Source organism: Anas acuta, chromosome 6, assembly GCF_963932015.1.
Source record: "Anas acuta chromosome 6, bAnaAcu1.1, whole genome shotgun sequence".
NCBI lineage: Eukaryota > Metazoa > Chordata > Aves > Anseriformes > Anatidae > Anas > Anas acuta.
This window is the reverse complement of record NC_088984.1, coordinates 10,686,209-10,710,317: the sequence shown is the minus strand read 5'-3', so window position 1 is coordinate 10,710,317 and position 24,109 is coordinate 10,686,209. Positions and strand designations below refer to the sequence as shown.

The 24,109-nt window shown below is 41.7% G+C and overlaps 1 protein-coding gene across 1 annotated transcript in view; it reads left to right on the top strand.

Annotated features, from left to right (window-relative positions):
- The first annotated feature begins 19,430 nt into the window (after positions 1 to 19,430).
- The window catches only part of ZRANB3 (zinc finger RANBP2-type containing 3), a 47,397-nt gene continuing 42,718 nt past the window's right edge, over positions 19,431 to 24,109 (top strand). The window contains exon 1 of the mRNA XM_068687354.1: positions 19,431 to 19,730. The gene's annotated coding sequence lies outside the window, so the exon portion shown is untranslated. The remainder of the gene's footprint in view (positions 19,731 to 24,109) is intronic.

Sequence of the window (24,109 nt, the reverse complement as noted above, 5' to 3'; positions counted from 1 at the left end):
AAATAAATCCTGATATTTGAGACAGAAGTAGCATAAAACCATTTTGAAAGACACTAGTTTCCTTTCTAAATATTTTTAGATCTTCAGTTTGACACTGTGAACACAACTACAACAAAAAAATCAGTAAGTTAGCTCCCAGTGCTAGCAGCTAAATGCAGTTTTTTCCTCAGCAGCACGAATGCCGTGATATTTTCTGGAGTGGCGCACAGCTGCTATCAGAACACAAGCAAAGAAGAAAAATGCTGTCAAACAGAAGGGTAGAAAAAGAAAGGCAGCTATTACGGTATGCTAATTATCCTACTTCTAAAGTCAGTACCAGGCTTCTCTCATCTTCTTGCTTGCACGAAGCTGCCATCACCACCCCGTCCATACCGTAGCACCACCACAGCTCAGCAGTACTTCTGCAGAACAACCACCCCCGGCTGCACCGCTGGCTCTCCAGCCACCATACATGAAGTTAGGCTGGAAGGCAAAACGCAGCAGTGTTTCTCACTCGGAGCTCCATGGAGGGGAGTCAAAAAACAGTTATACAAAAAGATCTTTTGGTACTGACGCTGTTACTGCCTGCGACACCTTTAAAACGTCCTTGGTGTTCTCTTCTGCCACCTCTGTGCTCCACCTTTAAAGCCCCCATTTCCCCACTGCTGCAAAGTGGGATGGTGCTCACTGCATGCAGCTCTGCTGTCATCTCTCACCAGCTGGGTCTACTGTTTTTTTTTGTTGTTGTTGTTGTTTTATTTTTTTTTTTAATTAGTAAGATCAGCAACAGCTGCAGCTAACACTGAAGAGGAAACAAAGAAGCACCAATGGCAAACCGAGGAGAACTGGGCAATGATCTTGTGTGATATATTCCACACTGTGCCTCAGAAAATTTTCCTTGATTTCCCTGAAACTTTCACACCCTCAGACTGTAGTATCAAGAGCACATCAGATACTTATTTCTTTTTGGCTTTTATTAGCTTTTCTAATTCCTATCCTGGAGGCTGCCACCCTACAGGAGAGGACGGACTGGTCTGTAATATTTTTCATAAGTAAAGCAAAACAAATCCTCCCCCCCTTCCACCATTTTATTGGTCTGCTCTGATAGATTAAAAATTGGAATAGCGGTCACGTTCTCACACTCATAACTAGAAGCTCACCCTTCAGCAGGAGTGTATATAAGAAAAAAATAAAGCCTTCAGTGAATTCCACAAGGCACTTTCACATAATCCCCACCTTCTAGCTGTCCAGCTTCTACTGGATAACAGATAACAGAGATAATCTTCCCTCTTTCCAGAAGTTCACTGCTTCTCATTATTTCCAGCAGAGGAGATTCTGTAATAGCTTTCTCTCCTGAAAATGTTAGACCATGTATCTGATGGCTTAGAATGTCCTACTTTTCCAATTTCGAAGATCAAAGCAGGCTGGTAGTTGCTATTATACCCTGTATACACTAGCACCACGGGATGGATCCTCTTATTACTTCAGATGTGTATCAGCACTATGAACTAAGCTTCATATTAACAGCTTCCCTTTCTGTAACTGCTCTATAAATTGCCGTCTTGCTGATAACAGCAGGTAATTAGAAATAGATTCTTACAAACAGTCAAACAATCAACTGGAAGATGTAATGTGTACCCATGGCCAATTGTTTAGGTCTATTAACTACTATCATCATCAGACATCCTCACACAGAGGTATGACATTGTTAACTAAAACATTTACACTAGGAATCAATGAAGTGGTATCTTTAAAACTTCCATTTTTATTTAAAAATCTGTAATGTCAATTTAATATGAAGACACCAGTACAATTTGGCTATTAGTACAGTATTCCACAAGACTGTCTGAAGTTAGTTTCCATCAGCTCCAATCTATTACGAGATGTTGCTTTTGGATGTTGTTATATACAAGAACAATGGCAATAGAAAATTTTGTTTCTTTAAATTTCAAGATGGGTATAGAGACATTTAACACCTACATTAAGTAGAGCAAAATATTAGCTTAATATCTAGGATCTTCTCTACCCCATGGTTGTAGCAAGAGTGGATTTGAACCCCTTCTACTGAAGTTTGTACCATTTGTTCAGCTCCACTCTCCTTTCCTTCCCATCACGTTGTTCTCTTTCAGTTGCTACTGCTCCATATAGGCTGTTGCAGGAACGTGTGGTTTTAGCAGTGGATTTCATTAAAGTGGGAGATGGGAAAACACTGCTGAAGTGAGGGGAAAAAAAGAAAGAAAAGAGGTACTCTACAGTGGAAGATCCCAAAATGCAGATTTAGTTATTACAATTGCTAACAGAAAAAAGTTTTTAATCCCTTCACAGGGTTTCCTTACAAACACTATATTGAAACCAAAAGAAAACCACCAATGCCTGCAACAATCAAAGTTTTCCTTAAGAGACATGAAATAAATTTCAGCTTAATATTAAAATACTCTTCAGGACATCTGTGCTTAATATTAAAAAGGAAAACGGGATTTAGAGAGGGAACAATAGCTACCCAAAATATTCCTGCCTAGGAAACATACTGCATAAATGCTCACTTGATGACGTGTCTACAGCTCTCTGAATGTCTTTCTACAGAAATTATGCCAGATACAACTACATGTACAAGAACACAGAAAGAACTCATTAAAGCATGTGAAGTGGGAAAATAATTTGAACTGCGTATCATAAAAATAACGCCTTAATGTTTCTCTTAAACAAGAAATGACACAGGAGCAATAAGTTTCTACTTATCTTAAGCTTATATCCTAGAAACGCGTGTTGGAGCACTTTGGGGTAGTTTACCAGAACATTAGTAACCCTAACATAGTTGAAGATCAGCTAAGAACATGTAAACTCTATCTGTTACCAAATACACAATTACAATTGCAGAAAACTATCTAACAGAATAGGCATTGTAAGCTCAGAAACCAATACACAAAGTTCAATTAAATTTAAATTTCAAAGCAATACTACATGAACACAAAGGAGAGATAGTCAAGAGATAAATGAAAAACGGTCTAGAAAGCAATCAGATGCTTACTAAAGAAGGAAAGATTCTCCAGGCTTGCTCAAGAAGAGCAAAGATATGCCACACGGGGACAGCCCCTTCAAAACCATTCTCCTGACAAAAGAATACTCCCTGTGATGGTTGCACTGATACCCTAAACACAAGCGATAGGGGAAATTAGTATTTATTTATGCTTTTACAACACAAGAAATTACACAATGCAGTAAGTGGTCAAAGTGCACCACAAAGTGCCCCCAGACTGGTATCTGACCCACATACTAAACTCTCCAGGCCTTCACATTTTCAGGACCAAAAAGGAGGGATGCAAACTTCTGAAGGAGGAGGCATGCAGTTAATTCACTGAAACATGTTAACTAAGGACAACCTTTGCTTTTAGCAAGAATGAAGAAGAAAATGAGAAGAAAAGATGCAGAGTGGGATACAAAGCAACCTTCCAGACCAAATGACTAGTTAAGAGAAAGCTTGATAAAGGAAAAAGACCTTTTTTAAGAAGAAAAAACAAACATTAGAATGAGATACTTTAATTAGACCACTTACCCTAATTCCAAAATGAAGTTTACCTATAAACCCAATGAAAATAGCCCACCTTTTCACAGTTACATGAGGGAGACACTTCAGTATGTAACATTTGGCCTAGCTACATGAACATAACAAAGGTTCCAAAGGAAGCCATCTTTTCGTCACACCAAGTTTCATCCACTTAATTGATCTTGAATTTGTCTCTTCTGAACTCCCGATAAATCTTTGGACATTTGATTCAACAGAAATATCCCAATCTCCACTGCTAGGGAGATTACATTACTGCAGACTGCTTATAAATGCCTAATTTGTGTTTGCAACCCATAACCTCACTACAAAACCCCTGCCCCAAGGAAGAACAAATTGTCAAGTGCTGCAGTTTCATTCATCCCTTTTCACCATAAGTACAGTTTAGAATTAAAAGAATTTACAAAAAACATCTTTCTCTGCAGCTTTTACTTTGTTCCAAGAAGTCAAATGTATCCTCTTTGTTACTAGCAGAAATGAAAATTTTACTGCTGTTTAATATCTAGTCACCAATTAGCTCTGGTTACCGATTAGCTACGGTAATGACAAAGTGATGCACAGATCTAAATACAGCAGGCCTTAAGCCACAGCCCTAAATTTAAACCCCAAAACACTGACTACACACATCTACTCTTAAATGCAATCATGTTTCAAATTCCTTCTGGAAAACAGATTCGAGATAAGTGTTGTCTGTCTGGTGGGCCCACCTGTAGGGCTGATTGTTGATGAAGACTGACTTATTGTTAACTAAAAAGCCTAAAGTATTGGACACAAGCAGTTAAAAACAAGCTAAAAATACTTTTAGCATTCGCGGAATTCAAGACTAAAAATTTCTGGGTTTAAGTAAATGTTTGGTGCTGTTTACAGGGAGTATTTAATTATTTACAAGTTCTATAAAAGTAACAGTCACATGACCAGACTTTTCAGGGAAGGGCAGGGGGGAACACCACAATTCTGTCAAATGGTGAGGAAGAATTAACAGAAAGCAAATTCCAGTAGAGGATGATCCTGAAGTTACTGAGGCTGTCATCCATTGCATTAATTCTGATCCTGAAATTCGTGCTTAGAGAAGTAAAACAGCACCCAAAAAATACTTAAGTTTTTTTATTCTCTAGAAGGCACACTGGAACATATTTAAAAGGCCATCCTTTTCTCTTTCTGAGACCTGGATAGCTGTGCTGTATAAAAAGAGGAAAAGAAAGACCTATCCGTTGAAGCTCTAGCCTGTTTCCATAACCTGGAAGAAAACCACCCACATAACATTCAACCACAGACTGACTTTTGAGATCTAGAGAAAACATTGCTGCTTATTAAATTTAATCAAGTATCGTTTATGCAGTTTAAGCAAACAACTGAAAAATGTCTCATGCTAAACAAAGGAGAGAATACATCACAAAATCGGTTACAGACTAAAGATCAGTTACTTAGTTCTGTCAGATACAAGTTTTTAATCACTGTAATCTGTCCTTCCACCCCCAGCTGTTCCTATTACCAACCATTCTCATCCTGTTATTTCTAAAAAAGGCTATAGCCCTTTCAACACCTTCGCATTTTCTCCACAAACCGTCCAACCTATTGCATTGGTGATAAAAAAGGCAAAAAAAATCAGTTGTAAATTTAGGCTGAAGATAATAAATTGGTACAAGTCTAATGAGCATGCTATGTCTAGTTGTGCATACATATCTTGATATAAACTACAGTTAAAGAGAAATTTAAAGTTCAGGCTTGTTTAAATATTGTGCTTCTAGATGTTTTCATCCAAATGGTCAGGCGTTAGCTGAGCAAGAAGTTCAGCTACTTCTCACTTGCTGTTTGGGGTTTAAGGTCATTCTAAGTGCCAAAAGCCAAACCAATACACTGCAATGGCCTCTCAGGCACATGATGTTCATGTTATTTTTCGTAATGAAAAGAAAACCAACAGCCTGAAACAAAAAGTAACATCTCTGATAAATTTCATCTGAGCTTCCCCATAAATGACTGGGTAAGTGAACGGACAGAGTGGGTCAGACATAGGAAGGTTCCAGATGATAAAGTAGGTTTTAAAATGAAAAAAGAAAAAGAAAAGAGGAAAATAATAATAATAAAAAAAAAAAAAACAACACACTAGTGCTGTCACTCTGGATACAGTTTTCCATTTTTTTCCAAAACAAAACCTGGTCTCCATAAGGTACATGAGGCGACGCTGTTCAAAAACACCAAGCAATTCACACTGGGCTAGGTGGTGGCAGGGAAATACTGAGGAGTAGAGTAAGTGTGGGGACAGAAATCAACATTTTTTCGGTAACATTGCCAAGCTACCAATAAAACTAAGCTTTTGTCTATTCCAGCAAAAAGGTACACTGACCAGCAGGTTTGTGAAGGCAGAGAACGTGAGAATAGGGACCTGTAGGAAACTGTTTTTTCTAAACCAGCATTATTTTCTGTAAAGGGACAGCTGAAATAGAAGTTCCCCAATACCAACATCCACTCCCAAGACAACAAAAACCCAAGCAATAAACTCTCTCTCATATCTGTAAAAGCCTCTGTTTGGGAAGCTGACTTCAAATTGCTGGGTTATCACCCCAAAGAATTCCAAACAACTACAAGCAGGAGCACGGCTGTGGCTGCCAGGTGCCTAATTCTAGGAAAGCCTGGAAACGGGGAGGCTTCAGCAGAGATCAGGAAGAGCAACTTCTCTCATCAGTTCCAAGCTCCCTGTACTTCAGAGGTAAAAGACAAAGGAATGTATTAACTTAAACCAAGGGAGACCTGACTTATCCAGACAAATAAGCAATTTTCTAAAGTGCAGTTTGACTACAGCTTGCCAGTTCAGTACGAGCCCTCTTCATTATTCACACCTGAAGATCAACAGGTCAGGAAAACCAAGAGCGACCAGCTCCCTTTGGGGCAGGTTCGTGCTCCCCCCACACTGACAGAAAGGAACGAGAAGCTGTAGGGCTGAACCAAGTGACAACACAACTGGGAATGAGGATCTGAACCACATATAGAAGGGGGACAGGGAAAAAGACTGGAGCTTTTCTCTTGTTTTGTGACAGGGGAGAGTATTTGGGAAGCTGGGTATTTTAAATATAATTTTTCAATTTCTTTTTCTCCCTTCCAAAAAGAAAAAGGTCCAGAATATCAGCTCCACCCCTTCATTTTGTTCCAGAAGTAAATGGTGTCGGTACATCTTGTGAGAGAAACATGTTCAACTTGTAACAGCAAGAGCTCAAGTTGAGAGAGACTTCTGTTAGCTGCAGCATTAACACTTCCTTGGACTGTGTTAACATCCTCCCCCCTCCCCAAATCTGTCTAATGTTAACATTGTGAGCACAAGGAAAGATCTTTTTAAATCCCAAAGCACTCAACGCTAACCGAGCTCTGACTTACCATGTAAAAGGCAACAAGGAAAGGGGAAACAGAGGGAAGAGAGAGCAGGAAGGAGACGGAAGAGCCCTGAGAAGAACACTGGGAGTCAAAGTGGGGTTTTCACTTTCTCACACATCCCTATAGTAAAGCACCCCTACTCAAACGGCATAATGGAAGGGCATTATCGGCCACTAAAGGGACTTTTAAGGTAAATCAGCATATTTAATATCTATGAATAGTTAAAAAAAGGAGAACAATCTTCAATTAATGCCACATAAGAGGAGATCATTATTTTTTAAACAACGAGGGCTGGGACCTAGAGCACCCACTTGAGATGCATCCTGCAATATTACAGAGCAGCTAGCGGGCTGTGCTAGATAAACAAAAGCTTTTTCAGAGATGCAATCCTAATTTTCAGAATGTTGCTAAGGCAACAGCAGACTGTAACGAGAAATCCCGAATAATGAGCAGGTTGCAATATACGAAGATCTTAGGCTCCCAACTGAATTATTCATACACGCTCCTGAATAGTGAGATTTATAAAAGCAATAGCCTTATTCCATCACTACAGATGGAAATACTATATATCCTGTCTAGAATATTTATTCGAGTTCCAAACACGCATCTCTTTATTACTGAACATGATATGTAAGGCAAGATCACTAGGCTGAACAAAAGAGGCTCGTGGCTCCAGCATAAAGACACTCGCAGTAATTTTGCATAAAATCCCGAGCTATCTGCTGAATGATCTAGAAGAATGGTTTCCTAAACACAAGCTAAACCCAATGTTCAGTTTCAGATAATCCTTGTACTGATTCAACAGTAATTCCAGAAGGACAGGACAAACTAAGCAATTAGGATCTAAGGCCCACATTTGAGAAGAACTGGCTGTACTTTACCCATCATGCACACACACAGCATTTCATTTGTGGAAAAATTCCTGCTGTGGCGGGGGAAGCCTTATGTAGAGCCTAGATAGCCTGCTATTGATCTCCAAAAGCGATGGCAGCAAGACTCAGCAAGAGTTTGTTGCTTTAAAACCTTCATTCAACTCTGGTAACAACGCACTGCTAGAACATCAGAACAAATTCACATCCTTTCCTTTGGTTTGCCAGCAAAGTCTCCGATTAACTGGCTAGCAGTGAGCTGAGCATCTGCCCACAGCCAGCCACGACCATGCTTTTGCTCAATATACCCGAAGGCAGCTATTTTATCTTTTTCTAGGACTGAGCTGATGCTCCCTGCGAGTTCACCATATGGAGACAGGCAAAAAAAAAAATCTGCCCTAGCTACCTCTGGGGGCTTTTTGTCACAGATCTCAGATCTCCATTTTAAACATCAATCAAATAGTAAAAAGTGTGGTCATTTTAAGCAATATTCTCAATTTCTAGGGATTAACACTGTTTATGCATTAAGATATAAATGCATAAACTATAAGATGACTGTACATTAATGTTTGTAACTATAAACTACAAAGCTGTTTTACAAACCTGACAATGAAAACATGTTGCAAAAACACAGTACAAGGTAGATAAAATTATTTGGTATCAGTTTGATGAATTGAGAACTCCATTATTCATGAAGCATCTCTATTTACTAAATGCAATTGTTTCAGTTCAGCAGATTTTCAATTAATGTGCATTAATTGCAGGTCAAGCTCGAGAACCCAAAAGCCCCCATAAAAATGCCATATCACATGTGACAGTCCCACAGACCTGAGTACTCCACAGACAGCTAGAAATAATTTTCAAACAGAAGTTCATTCAGTGAAATCTCCCAACAAGGAGTTTACATCTGGTCAAGTCTTATCAACAAAGCTTCCATGCCAGCAAAGCTTCTTGAACTGAGCTATAGCTAAACTATCCTTCTTCTGCAGAATCCACAACTCAAGAAGTATGTCCAGTGGAGATAGTTTAACGCACTGAAAATTAAATTATCTGATTCTTACGGTTAGTCCTCCTAAATTGTTTGTAAGCGAGCTATTGGCTCTGCAGAAGCTCTAGTCTAAATGGGTTTACGATCCAGTGTCCAGCAGTGCCCTGCACTGCAGTTTAATCTTGGGAATTCCTTGGTTCAACTGTCTCGTCAGAGGGAGGACAGCAGACAATTGCCTCACTAATATGACAGCCTGATCTAACAGCTGCTTAAGCATGATTTTCTATTGCTAAACTTAAAATCCTGGTGACACGGAAAGTAGAGTAAAATCAGCATCCTGCTGCTTCTTAATGAACACTTTAGAAAGCACATCATCAGAAGAGCAGCCTAATTGCTCAGGCCCAAGCACAGGGAGATGGAGAGCCAATTTCTCCTTTCCCCATCTGAGAACAAACACAGAACATTGTTTTCTGTCATCTTGTTACTCCTAGCTTTGAAAGTGATCTCATTTTCTTAGTAAGTAGAGGGTTCATTCAAGAAAGTATTGCTAACTTTTGTTATAAGTATCTTTTTTTTTTTTTTTGTGATTGGATATCCTCCTCTTTCATGGTATAATCAGTGAAACAAAAGGCTACGTTAAAGAAATATATTGGGATCAAACACTGCATAAGCATTTCTTTAGAAGGAATGGAATAAGAGTAGACACAATGAGGGTTTCAAAAGAAAATTCCAATGTGCTATAAAAGTGTGAATATAGGACAAAGGCTGCCACCAATAAATCTAAACTCAGAAGCATCTCAGTTTCTTACTGTTTAATGTTTAGATGAGAAACTAATGCAGTGCATAAGAATTTAGTCAATTTATTTGAAAAATGTCTGGAAAACTAGTTTAGAGACAAGTAAAAATGCATGAGCAAGACAAAAAATAAGCACCTTTGTTTTCTTCAAAAATACCTCAAAGATCAGATGACCATGTAAACGTGACAGGGAAAAAAACACTCACCTCAGCACCCAAATACCAAAAACCCCTTCCCCTAGCTAAACACCTGCATACACACACTAACTGGGGGCAGGAAGGTTGTCAAAGCTTAAAGCAACAGAAAAGAAAAATTTGCTGGAAAGCCAATTTTCACATTTTTAGGGTGTTTACACATTGCCTAACACTGAGGAAAGGAGAGCAGACCAGAAGGTTACAGCTACAGACAAACTCTGTAACACCAAAGGTAGGATGAAGAAAGGAGGGGAGTTAAACAGACAGCAACTTCACTGCTTCATCAATGAATACAGCAATCTTAGTCATCTTTTCAGAATATTCGAGCAAAGAAGCATTATTATGAATTAAGAGAGAACGTATCAATAAGTATTAGAAGCCCTCATTACTCTGACCAAAAGGCAGTTCAGGGCAGGGACTTGCTTACAGCCTCAGGCTGCAGCAATCCAGGGATTGAGGATAATCAGCCTGGCCTTGAGGCATCCTTTCTTTATATAGATATACCAGTTAAAATAAAATTAGTCAAGATTTTTCATATATATTATGTGCGGGGTTTTTTTGTTTGTTTTTTAAAAAGTTACATATGTAGCTTACTTGAGTATTCCTCTTTAAGATACCTATGCAACTATTCCCCAGGGCAAAGGGGGAAGGAGCTGAGAAGGCAAGGAGCCCTTTAAAAGGAAGAACTGCAAATTTAGCTGCATGAATAAATACAGAAGAATAGAAAAATTTAACAGAGAGAAACCAGATAAACAACAGACTGACCAACAAAAAGCAACTCTTCAAAGTCAGAAACATGAGTTACCAGCCTGACACTGAACTTGCTTACAAAAGGTTCATTATTCGTATAAATAGAAGAACAAGAGCAGATCAGGAGAAAACCACTACAGCACATCTGAAATTGAAGTTGAAAGACTACATTCAAAGTAAAAACAAGATTCACAATGTAAGTGCTGAAGACAGCATACCCAATGACTACAGAAAATTACAATCGTCTCTCTTCTGAGATCAGAAGTCCCAAAGCAGATTTTTTGCAGCAGTACAAAATACATGACAGTATCATTTGATGTTAGAATGACAAGCAGAGAACTAAACAAGGAAAAAAAATAACTGTATACCTGGCTTTTCGATTAATTTTAAAGGGAAGCATGAATCAAAGGCAGCAAGATCAGTGGAAACGGAGTTTAGAGAAAAACATGTGCAACACAGATTGTGCCAAATAGCTCAATTTATTAAGGGAATATTTCTTAGGAAAAATAAGGTAGGCGTAACCCATTTGAATTATATGCAGTATAAAGAAAATAGGTAGATATTTAGACAAATACAGGGAACAGATAAAGCAGATACAATGGAGATTAATACAAATAATGTTAGGTAATTAGAAGGCTCCCTAACAAAAGATATTATATCAAGCAGTAGACTAAAAGAGGGGGAAAACTGACAAGGGGGTTAGCAGTGGGGTTTCGTGAGACTGAGACCAGCTTTGTTTCATTTCATGCCTAATGCACGAGCTGAAATACCAACCTCTCTGGATCACAAACATGGGAAATGCCACCAGCAGAGGCAGAACTATGATCCTGAAGAGACTGATAGCAGTACGGACTTACTGCATCCTTTAATGAGAGTTCTCAAACCAAGAAGTCATCAGCTAGAAAAAGACGGAAGACAAGCAGCTAACCAGTCATTAGATGAGTAGTGATTCTGTGAGTACAGGAACAGCTACACAAGGCAATGTAGCCATGAAGAAGGCCAATGCCCTAAGATGCACCATTCAAGGAATACTCAGACAAACTAAAGGAACAGAAACGTCATTCTAAGCAAGCCCTGGTGAGACCTTATACAGAAAGAGGTTATTTGCACTGGTAAAACATAATTTTTAGAATGCAGTGGTATTTTTCATATCAAAGAATAGACTGAAAAGATTGTCTATTTTTTCAAAACCCAGATGGAGCAGCAATTAGTCTATGAGGTGGCACGTGTGGCTGCAGGAGACAACTGGTTGGCAGAAGAGCTAAAGGAAAACGTCAACAAACAACCACGTGCCTACGAATGTGCCACAGCCACCCATGTTGGAAGTCAGAAGACATTACCAAATGAGATTTTGTACATGTTTTCCATTAGGAAAGCAGGCAGCTAGCAATCCAGTTAATGTTTGAGACAGTTATGATTGGATTATTTTCTGCAACAACATGGACCAGGACACAGTGACCCCCAGAGTCTCCCCTTTCAATTTTCAGACACTCACATGACACAGAGTGCATTAAGTTTCACACCTGCCCACAAACATTCCATTATTTCACCGATAATTAGTGCTATATAACACCCAAGCACGTGAATAGCCTAGATTCAGTGGGAACCAATGGAAAGTTGTTTGTCCGACTTGACCTTCAGTTAGCCTGGTAAGAAGTCTTTTTAGGGTCAGCAAGACTTTTTTCCTTCAAATTAAAAGATACTGGAGAACATCTACTTACTCATGAAAGAATCCTAGCTACCTGCTGAATACATTTTTTGATTTTTATTTTTTTAAATTTCAAAGAACAGTTTAATAATCAATTTTACATCCTCCGACATTTTCTATGTAAGTTTATCTTTGAACAGCAAACATTTGAGGGAATCCAGCCTCCTTACAGTAGCCATGACTGTGCTCAACCTATGTATAGTGCATAACAGCCTGAATTCAGACTGAGTTTCAAAGTTTTAGGATCAGTGCAATCACAGCCATGTGCTTGCAGTGCATGTAGGCGTGTGTACCACATGGCTACAGAAGATTCTGCAACCCCAAGTGTCCTGAAGGTAGCAGGTTATGAGCAGTACTGAGGCTGAATGCCTGTTAACATCATGCTCAAGAACTTTCTTGCTACACCAAGAGCTCGTCAGCTGCCCAGACAGCCATGGAGTGTGGACAGACAGGGCACATCTGCAGGAGACAGCACTGCCTTTCAAAGCAGCATGGGGAGAGAAGACATATAGGACAGCACTGGGCAACTGAGAATCCCATCAGCTCACCCTGATCTCAACCAAGCAACACATTTAGAACTTGGCATTGCTCTAAAACATGCCTGAATTCACATACCACCTGAAATGATCTTTTCATGGTTCCCCATCCCCAATTATTCCTTAAGATAGAAACGGGTTAAACTGTTTCCTGCTTAAAATCGGCCTATATTTCACTTTATGTTGAAAGGCAGGACAAGAGAGATAGAGACATTTCCATTTCTTGATCTTCATGGAACACATTAATTTTAAGCCTTCACATCACTAGGGGCCCAGGAAGATATAAGCACGAATCCATTCTGAAATTGTCCGACATTTTAACAGAAAAGGCCAGGGGAAAAAAAAAACACAACAATTATACTCTGAGCTACAACAGCATTCATTACTGTTTTGATATACAAGTCTTACTCAAGGCTACAGCTCTTTGTGCTTTGCAAATTAAACTCTACAGTAGTAGATTAGGTTGAAACTACTGGGATGTCATCACAACTAAATGAACAACCTAGCACTGGAGCATCACACATTGCAATAACCGGATTATCCCAGTACCATCATTTATTCTGCTCATAGTACTGCTTAAGAATTCAGTCGAAAAGAACCCTTCAGAGCTCAGAAATCTTAGTCAATACATGGTCTTATTTATGATGCCAGAGAAAGGCTCTGGTGTATTTAAATCTTTACTAGCTAAGCTCCGTCTGGACTCAGCTGCTTCTCTAAGTAACAAGAAAGTCCACGTAAATACAAATGTTCTGCTCTGGTTGCAGTTATCTGAAGAGATGGAAAACAGGACCCGTGTAGTCTTACTATGCAAAGCATTCGGGTCAGATTCTTAGTATTTTTATAAAGTAACACTGAAGTTTAGGTGCTGAAAGATTCATATCCATTTCATAACCATGAGTCTAGCCAGAAGGCATTAGCATTCCTATGGCTGCCTCCATGAAGTCACTGAATAGCTTTGCATGTCCTCTTTCTCATCCCGACCCACACCACAAGGATGACACCTCAGAGCAGTAACAGCACTGGCATCTGGTACAGCTTTACACCCTTGAAAGAGAAGTTCAAATTTCCGTGAAAATAATGTAATGTGCAATGATACACGGGCTTAGAATCCTTTTCAGGTATTATTTGCAATGGAAATACAATAAAGATTATTTTGATGTGCTTAAAAAGCCACACGACACCTACCTAGAAGACTAATCATCTGCAATCTTCAGTGCAAGTCAAAAAAAATAAATAAATCAAAGTCTCATTACTGCCACTTCTAACAACAGAACTGCGATCAGCAGATACAACCTGTATCTAATTAGTCATTTTACCAGTTTCTTTCACTGAACTGAATGCAACAGTCTTTAGCACTAAAAAAATTAGTCAGCTTTCCCTGGTCAGAAGGCAAGTCCTTAGGCAAGATGCTTGGGAACAGTCTGGCTTCCCAAAAGTAAAACATAAGGATGCCCCAACTCTAAAACACAGCCAAGCTCTGTTTTGAGTCCAGGTACAACCGTCCCAGGTAGCTACACTAAGCAAACAAGCTAGTTTTAATGGAAGGTAGAAATTAGCAAGGAATTGGCTCGCGCTTTAAAGTTACAGAGAAAATTCAATAAGTGATGAAAGAAAATTATATAATCCATGCAGCAAGTTTTACTCTTTAAACACCTACAGAGTACACCAAACCTGGAGTGTCTCTCTTCATCCAAGTGACAGAGGAATTTATGGTGCTTTAAAGGAAACAGGCTTTCGACCAAGCCTTCTGTTGAAACCCTCCACATCACTCCTTGAGGACACGGACAAGAAAACCCCTGAAATGATTTGTTGATTTCTCTATTAGGTAATCTGGGTGCAAAAAAAATGGATGTTTGATCAAAGCCTAAATTATAAGGGTCAATAATTTTCCAAAGCCTCTCAAAACTCCTACTATATCACCACAATAACATTCCAAATTCTTCTGAACTCTCTTAGATAATGAAAACAACTGGAAGTTTGTGTGGATCCAGCATGCTGGTCAACAATGCAAGTACTCCCAACTACTCACCGCCAGCAGGAGGCTTTCAGACCCCAAAGCTCTGCCATCAAAAAGGACTCTGGGAACACTCCTCAATCTGCTGTTGGCAAAAGCACTCGAGTTAGCTCAAACTTCCCTCACCAGCTGCACACCAACAGCCTAGATTCAGATTTCTAGATTCAGCTGCACCAGGGAAAGAAGTCACTGATCTCACTTCAAGTCACCATTTCTTCCATCTGCCAGCTAAACTGTTCCTGTGAGCTTCCCCAGACATGTTTCAATTAGATAGGAAAAAAACAGACCTACATCCTACACAGTCTGAAGTGAAATGTTCAGAAACTGCTCCCAATAACAGCTCAACTAACAGATCACAGCGGGTGACAGAGGGTGTCAACGAAAAGCTAAGGACATGTCAATATGACAGCCTCTTCCATACAGGCAGATATTTGCAAGGAACAAATCTGTTTATATCCTGCTCTACTGTAACATGAAGTAAAAAGGGTTAGATTTCTGTTAGTGTGAAGTCAAAAACTATTAGGCTTCACTTAGCAGAAAACATACTTCTTCAAACAAGTGTGGTAGTTTAACCGTTAGCTGATCATACAAAACATTTTTCAGAAAAAATCTGAAATTCAGCACTGGATTTTTGCTAAGAATGGCAAGCTGGGCCAAACCCAGCTATGACAGCTTCCACACTTGTGCTTTTTAGAGATAATTTTTTTCCCCCACTAATACATGTTATCATGTATTATATGTCAATGTATTCATGTATTATGTTTCAAAATGAAGGAACAATTATGTTATGCTATTTAGCCATTGCTTTAATGACAGTTAAGATATTTGTCCTGACAAGCTTCAGTCAGCAATCTATCCTGTACACAACTGGACACAGACCTTTCACAGATGGCAGCACCAACCAACTTGCTAGCAAATAAAACTGGGGAGGGAGCAGAGGAGAAAGCTGAGTGTGTTAAAGGACAAAATTCCATTTTGCACACAAATAATTTAATTACAGATTAAAAATATTAAAAATTGGCATTAGGAAAAGGATAAAAACACAAAACCTTAGCAGCAGGTGAACAAAGATGAACAATACAGATGTTTATGCAGAAGGCAATAGCTGCAGAGAAAAAATGCCCTATTCTCTCCATGAGACCAGCAATGAAGAATGGAAAAGAAGCCTTTGAACGAGCATCCACAGCCATGCTCCTCAAATCTACAGTTTACTTCATCAGTTGCACACAGGCATACAACTACCCACTATAATATGCTTGGAAACTTGAATTTTGTGTATTGGAGAACAGATCATATCACAATGTGATGCAGTCTCATAACACCTGCATTAAGCTGGTGGAGACCAACTTATGCACGGGAATGGCAGTGGAGGCTCTCCTGTAATTAAAGCTGCTGTGCTTCCATAAATCTGGTTTCAGACATTATTTCCTCAGAATGACTCCCTCAAAAAGTTTTGAAATCATATTAAGATTATAGGTAGGCTGAAAGTACGATTTTCCCAACAATATTAAATCAGAATCTGTTGCTGATTTATGACCTCCTAGAAATAGAGCTTTCAGAAAATCTCCTAACGTTGCTATACAGTGCATCAGTCTGCCACCTGAAAGAAAAGGCAGCAAAAGATTTCATAAAACATACTTCGGTGGGCTTGCATAGATGCTACCTATTGTCCAGAATAAGCACCACATTAAGGCATTCTCAGAGTCTTCTTTCCTAAAAAAATAAAAATAGTGTGAATGACCTTATTATGCAGGTCCTGCGGAGCCAAACAACTCATCTTCCCATTATTAAGAGGCTCAATTTGGAACGCACCATTTAACAAAAGCCCCTGGGTCATTCCTATCTAACCGCTACGATGTGGAATGTACGTGGGAAAACTGCCACTGAAAGCTTCACCGGGCTCCCAAACCCAAACATGTTTGCAGCTCTCCCAGCCAAACGGTGCCAGGGTCACGGAACACTCACTACTCCCGTGAAAGCTCCCTAGGCATCACACCCAACAATTACAATATTTTGTATTTATTAGATACTGCTTGGCTGCAAAGTATACAACGATTTAGAATCTACTGGAAAATTCCAGAATCCGTGCGCTTTATAGTAATTTGTTTTTTAATGCATTAAATCCATGCACTTTACAGCCAGTTTGTTTACAGACTAAACAAATCAGCACATCCAAAGGTGCTAATGTTTTTCGCTAGTGAGGTTACAGCATAGAGGTACATAGCTCACCAAAACTGAGCAAAACTGTCAATATATTCCAAGATTTTTAAAAATTGAATCTATGCTGCACTGCAGCCAAAGTTTGTATGGCTTGATGAGCATTACCTGACTACTCATCCTTTAGGGACACCCCTTAAGAAGTCCCACATACCCCAAAGGGACAAAGAAATGCAATTGTATCAAGTACTTTTAAAAGCCTAAAATACAGTGCCTTGAAACTTGACACGTATGATCTTATTTAAGGAGATGTGGCACTACAGTTCTTCATCAAACTCACCCTGGGGAGAAGTTAATGTCTGAAAGTGGTGATACAAGGATGTATGAACTTAAGTTAACCTGTGCTACTGGCCAAACTGATGGCACCTTTCAACCCGATTAAACACCAAACACACAATCTTTACATTTTCTATCCAGAGCTATACCTAATGAAGTTCACCTACAATGTCCAGTTAGTTTGAAGCGGTTACAAACAGACCTCAAGCAGGTAGTATAAAGACTTTCGTAAGGCATCTATACTGAAACATAAGCAATGAAAACTTAATACAACTTGACAGAAGAAAAAAGCATATGACAGAATTATGTTTCAGACAAGAAATATGAATAATTCCTGTCATGTGTGTGTGCACATGCACAGGAATAAAGAAAAAACAGAGAACCACATCAACAGATTCAAGTAATTCACTTCTCCCAAAGCTGGAGAACCGTTAACAAATCCAACCCAGCACACTGCACGCCCCTCAGAATTACTGACATTTAGCCGGTTTTGTTCAGGAGAAAGGCAGCGGTTAATCTTTATAGCAATTTACAGCTTTGTAAAATAAAAAGTAGCAGCGAGTAAGGCAGTTACAAGTGCTACATACTTACTACATTCTTGAGCTTCCAATGTTTAGGACACAACAAGTCTTTATATTATCTTTATCACTGGGGCTTATTTTTTTTTTTTTTAATTACAGTGTACAATTGCAGATTTTCTACAAAATACTCAAACCCTGGAAACCACCATATTTATTGTTCAAAAAAAAAAACCAACACGATAATACCCTTTCTTTTAAATCAGCCTTCAGGTAATAACATTACCACTTGTAACAAAAGCAAGGCTGTCAAAGAAAACACGTTTCCAGTGCTGTTTCCTTCTCCTGAGCAGCAAATTGTTTGAATAAAACCTTCTGAAAAAATAATGTAATTTCACTATTTTATTTTTGTCGCTTTCAGTTTAACAGCAAAGGTGCATTCCTAACCCAACGTTTACGAAAAATACCGCACTGTAAGACTGCCGTCATCGTGCCTCTGCTTAGCATGCAGGCAAGAACCGAGCGTGCCATGCAGTGCGGTGTAGAAGTCGAGGCGGAGAGCAATCCCGTTGCAGATCGCTTGCTAACGCCTCATGGCAAAAAAGGCTTAATCCCAAGCGCTCTGTAGGAAGTAAATATAAAAAAACAACGAAACCACGTATTCTTTAGTTGAATTAGGGTCAGATCTCTGTTGTATCAGGCTGCTGGAAGAAGGGCACGATTATTAAAAGCCAAGGAAGGCACCCAAAAGGCAACGCATTTCTGCAGGGCGCTGCCGAGCACCCCGAGGGCAGCCCCCGTGCCTCCTCCGGCACCGACCCCCCCCCACCTTCCTCCTGCGGCTCAGCAGGGCCCGCACGGGCACCCCAGGCACGCCTCACGCCTCAGCCGCCCCAAATTCACCTCAGCCTCAGCGCCGCGCTCCCCTCATGTTCTCCTCTCCTTCCCGGGCGAAGCGAAGCCGCTCTCCGGCGCTGCAACCCCAACGCAAAGCGTTACCCGGGGCGGGCGGCGGCTCCCTCCTGCCTCCCCTCAGCACCCCCCCGTGCACGAGGGGCACCCCCGCGGCCTCCCCCCCCCTGCCCGTTCCCTCCCCTCCCTCCCTGAGGCGCCCGGGCAGGTGCGCGCAGCCCGCCCCAACGGCCGCGCCCCTCCCCCCCGCCCGCCCCAACGGCCGCGCTCCCCCCCCCCCCCCCCCCCAGCAACGTGGGCGCGCCCGCTCCCCCCCCCCCCCCCGCTCTTTTCCCTTCTCCTCAGCGCAGCGCGCGCGCGGCCCGGCCGCGACCACTCGGCCCGCGGGGGGGGGGTCCTCTTTCCTCCTCTCCCTCCCTCCTTTCCTCATGGGAGCCCCCCCCTCCCTCTCTCGGCGGGCCGCTTACCGCGGCGGGTGCCCTCCCTCAGCGGGGCGCTCCCCGCGGCGGCAGCGGGCTCACGCACGAGGGGCGCTTAACGCCATCGCCAGCCCCGCCAGCCGCCTGGGTTCCTCCTGCTGCCGCGGCGGGGAGAAAGGCCCGCCCCCCTCGCCTGAGCGCCGCCCAATAGCCGCGCCGGACGTCTTTGAGTTACGGCCCCGCTGGCCAATCAGCGGCGCGGCGCCCGCCTCCCGAGCCGCCGGGCAGCGGCGCTGCTCAGCGCTGAGGCGGGCGCGAGCTCGCCCAGATAGACGGCGGCCAATCAGCGGGCGCCGCCGCTTTGACGGACAGCCGCGACCACCACTCAGGCGCGGAGACCGGCAGCGCAGCGCCCTCCCCCCTCTCTCCCGCACCCCGAGCGGCGATAGCCCTGCCCCGTTCCCGCAGCCTTCCGCGAGCCGCAGCGGCCCCGCGGGGCATGCTGGGAGCTGTAGTCCCTCACCCCCCCCTCCCGCCCAGTGCGGGGCGTGCGCGCGCTCCCGGCTCGCGTCACCTCCGGCCGGCGGCGGTTTGAGCCGGGAGCCCGCCAAGGGCGCGAGGAGCCCGTGAGTGGGGGAGGGGCGGGGGCGCTGTGAGTGGGCCCTCAGGGGTCCCGCCCTGTCCGCAGCGCCCCTAAAGGGCCTGATGGGGGCTGTTGGGGGCGGTTTGAGCTTCGTGTGGTGTCTTCAGATGGGCAGCCCGAGCAGCTGAGGGCGGCCGGGGGTGCTGCGTGAGGTGAATGTGCCCCCCGTGAGGTGAATGTGCCCCCCGTGTTAACAAGGGGTTGCCTCAGGAGCTGCCCCAAGCAGGCTCTGGGAGATTCCTGGAGTCCATCGTGGACCATCTCCTTTGTTAGGCAAACCCACCAGAGGTTTTCCTCGGAGCACAAGAGCTCGCGTATGTAACAAATCAAGCAGGGAAGGTAGGAAACTGGCACGGTTGAACAAGGGTCATACTTAGGCAAGAATGGAAATTCTTCACTGTGAGGGTGGTGAGGCCCTGGCACAGGCTGCCCAGAGGAGCTGTGGCTGCCCCATCCCTGCAGGTGCTCAAGGCCAGGCTGGGGGGGGCCTTGGCCAACCTGATCCAGTGGGTGGCATCCCTGCCCATGGCAGGGGGTTGGAGCTGGAGGATCTTCAAGGTCCCTTCCGACCTAAGCCCTTCTGTGATAGCAGTGAGCTGTGTTCCATGGATCTGTGTTATTACTGTTTTCAAAACGTGTGATTGCTTATCACTCCCTAGTCGTGAGATACTAAGGCCATTTTTGATGAATAGCTACTATTTTTAGCAATTCAGCCACTTCAGCCTTGAGCTCCTTCAAAACACTCGAAGGAACACTTGGATTTTCATTTAGTGTTTTTGTGGTTTTGATTTGTTAGTCACGAAGCTTCTGTAGCTGCTGTTTACTCGATGAGCCTCTGCGTGAAAAGCTTGGTCTCCTCATCTAACCTTTCAGGTCTATTTTATCTAAGAAAACTAAAGTTCCTGACTTTGTGATCTAGAAATGTGGGAGGGTTGTCAGGATGCATATTACAACATGTTAGGAACACGCCAGCAAATGGAAAAAATAACAATTAGAGAAAATGTGTGCACTAATCCTTTCTCTCTGTTCTTAGAGCTTCTGAATCTGCATTGGGTAGAACAACAGGCGTGAACTGGTCGTCTTCCTTTCAGTGTACAGCGATGCTTCTGCTACACTTTCTGACTTTAAAATAGGCTTTGGTTTGTTTAAATTATTTGCTGAAATTACTATGATGCTGTTCATAATGGATCTGTCTAAAAACAAAATATAAATAACTACCACTACCGCAGTAATTATATACAAGGCATTGATTTTCAGTTTAATTATTACTTTAAAAGATCAATAAAAGGCAATTCGCTGAAATTCATTTGTTTCACTGCCTTGTTTCATCATTGTTCATTCTTATTTTCTATATGCCCAGCATAAATCTTTCATAGGGTCAATATGCCTTTCATAGTGTCTTCTGCAGCGTTGGGTATTGGAATAGTACGACAGGCATGAGAATTGGCTGAATGTGGGTTCTTAACGCTGCTGGTGTTATTCAGAAATCGTGGCAGAGATTTTTTAAGTCTTCAGCATATAATTCTTTGTATAATCATTAACAAGTTCATGCTAACAATAATTGCAATAATCTGTAAATGTGGGGTAGAGCTATGGGACAGTGCTGTTATTACAATAGCATTCACTGCATGCAGATTTCTTTAATTATTTACCTACTATTCTTTAATTATTCACCATTCATTTCATTATTCACTTAGGGAAAAAAAAAACACAACAAAGAAAAACTCATACATGTTTGGTAGCTAGTGCTTTCTGTGTTGCTGCTGGTACTTAAGATAGATCTGCCAAGTTGGTTTTAACTCATTTCGTGACTGTGATCCAGACGCATTTTTTAATAGCATTACTACATACCAATGAATTATATGTGCTTTTTCTCTCTAATTCAGATTTATACATGTGAAACTGCATTTTTTATTCAAGGTTTCGGTAGACGAATGTTGTCATAATCTAATTCAACAGGAGGTTAGTTATGTTAACATTTCATTTTCATTTTGTCACTCACCACAAGCTGTGTAGCAAGTCGATCGAAAGCATTCATTTTCTCCGCTTCTGTATAGAAAGGGAAAATCATCACAGAAAGTGAGTCAGAGATGTTGCTCGGTGGTGAATCACAGAGCTGAGCACTGAATGGGTCTGTTGGCCCACCAGTCATCCAGCATACTCGGTAAAGGCTGGCACTAGAGGAATGTTGTGTTTGTTTTTGCCAGTAGTCTTGAAGTGCATTCATCAACTTTTAAAGGAAGAAAAAAAACAACCCACTCTGTGGAAAATACTGTAATTGAATTCTTGAAGTGATTATGATTGATTTCACAACAGTTAGAGCTGAAACATTTCTGTTTGCTCAACCGAGAGATGAAATTAGTGTTTACCAGCGTTTTACAGCTTCTCGTCTGTGCAATGCATCACCTAGAGCAAGCTAGAGGGTTGCCCTGTTCCATTGAGCAATGTTCAGCGATGGACATCTGCAGAAGAGCCTTGATACTGATTGTAGCACTTTTATCTGCTGTTGAGTGTTCCAGGAACCCAAGGTACAAAATGTCATTTCCTTAAGGATACGAGAGAGATTCCACTTACAAAACCGGGAAAAAAGCCACAGCGAATAGTGTGATGACAGATGACACCGTATGTCTGTTTTGCAAAAGGAACACAGATTTCCTTACCCCGTAACTGCCACAGAGTTCTCATTGCTGGGTGAATCGCTAAAAATAGATTCTGTGGTAGCTAGATAATTTGATACAAAATAGAACCAAATCCATAGCAATAGTAAATGCAATCCTTATACCTCAACTTTGAGTGTTGCTTGAAATCTTAAATTCCAATTCAGATGTGCTTGCTTGTTTCCTCCCACATTCTCCAGCAGAATGATGCATCAAAACAGCTGTGGTTACCCACCACTTTGTTGTAGAAGTAAGTGGTAAAAGATGCCCAAGAAAGTATGGACAGAAGTTCCCCAGTATTACCAGCATTTTCCTTCCAGCTCTCTAAGCGTGATGTGTTTCTTGATAGGTATGCCTATAATTCATCATATAGCCAAAAAAGCAATTACTCATTTTCGGTCTGAATGTCATTAGTCTGGCCAGTGGTGCCAGTGACAGGATACACCAAAATCCTGATTTTTTTTTTCTAGGGTTGTGAAACAGTTGAGTGGGTTTACAGAGTAATCTGGTCCCTTGTTGTGTACGTCTGTTTACAGACATTTTTGTCCACAGTACTTCAGTACTACCAGATTTGTTTGCTACAGAAAGGCAAATTCCCAATAACTTCTTTTTGCTGCTCTTTCTAGTCCTCCCTTCTTTTCCCTTTTTTTTGGATCAATTTTAGGACAGCCTCAGCTATCGGACAAGGCAGGGCACAAGTGGCTCAGCAGTGGTAGGAGGCTACGGCAGTGGGTCTGCCAGACCTGCTCTGGGATCTCCACTGGGATCGTGCAGCACCACGGCCAGAGTCTCACCACACCATGCCAGGGAGTTCTGATGGCCTGGGACATCTCACCTCGCCAAATGGGAAGATTTCTCAGTTTTAGTAACATAATGGCCCTTGGAAGATGGAGGTGTTTGTACAGTCGTGCCAGAACAAAACCCCAAGCTCTTTCAGCATATGTATTGAAGTAGCGTTATTTGAGTGTGCCACAGCACAGTTACGGCTGGATTCTGTTCACTGAAGAGAATGTAACTTCGGTTGGAAGAGTGCACATCAGGTTTTGTAGCTAAAAAATCATAAATTGAATTCCTTAGGAATACAGAGGTGCTGTTCTCTGTCACCATGGCATATAATTCCTTTTGAATGGATGTTTTCCTTGCCAGTTCCCCGGAAAGTTAGAAGGCATCTGTTGCAACCTCTGTTTTGCATAATCTTGCTTTACTGTGTTGATTACTGAACCCCTTGCATTGTCCTCAGGTCGGGCTTACCACGTAACTAGTCAGTGCAAGAACCAGATGGTTTAGTCCTGCAGATCTTTGAAGTGAATGGCCATGTAGCTCAGTACATTTCTTACTGTGATTACAATGAATCATTAAATTCACAGGAAGAATCATACATCATGCTCGCTAAATCGTATCTGAATTGTTCTGAGTTGCTTCAGAAATGTATCAATAGAAAAGAATCTGGGCACAACGTGTTCTTATAGAAATTTGTTACTGAGCCTGGTAGTATGATACCTACTGTTGACAATCCAAGAGGCATATTTTGCCTGATATTTTGTGTTCTCAGCATAACTAAGGTCCCAATCCTCACACAGGCTGTGAATCCAAAATTAGGTAATTAGGCAGTGTGGGGTTAAAGACTTTTCCTCTATGCTTTGATGTAAAGGTTTGTTCCTTTCCTCGTGTTTAGTTAGTGTACTGCTACTGAGCACTAACATAT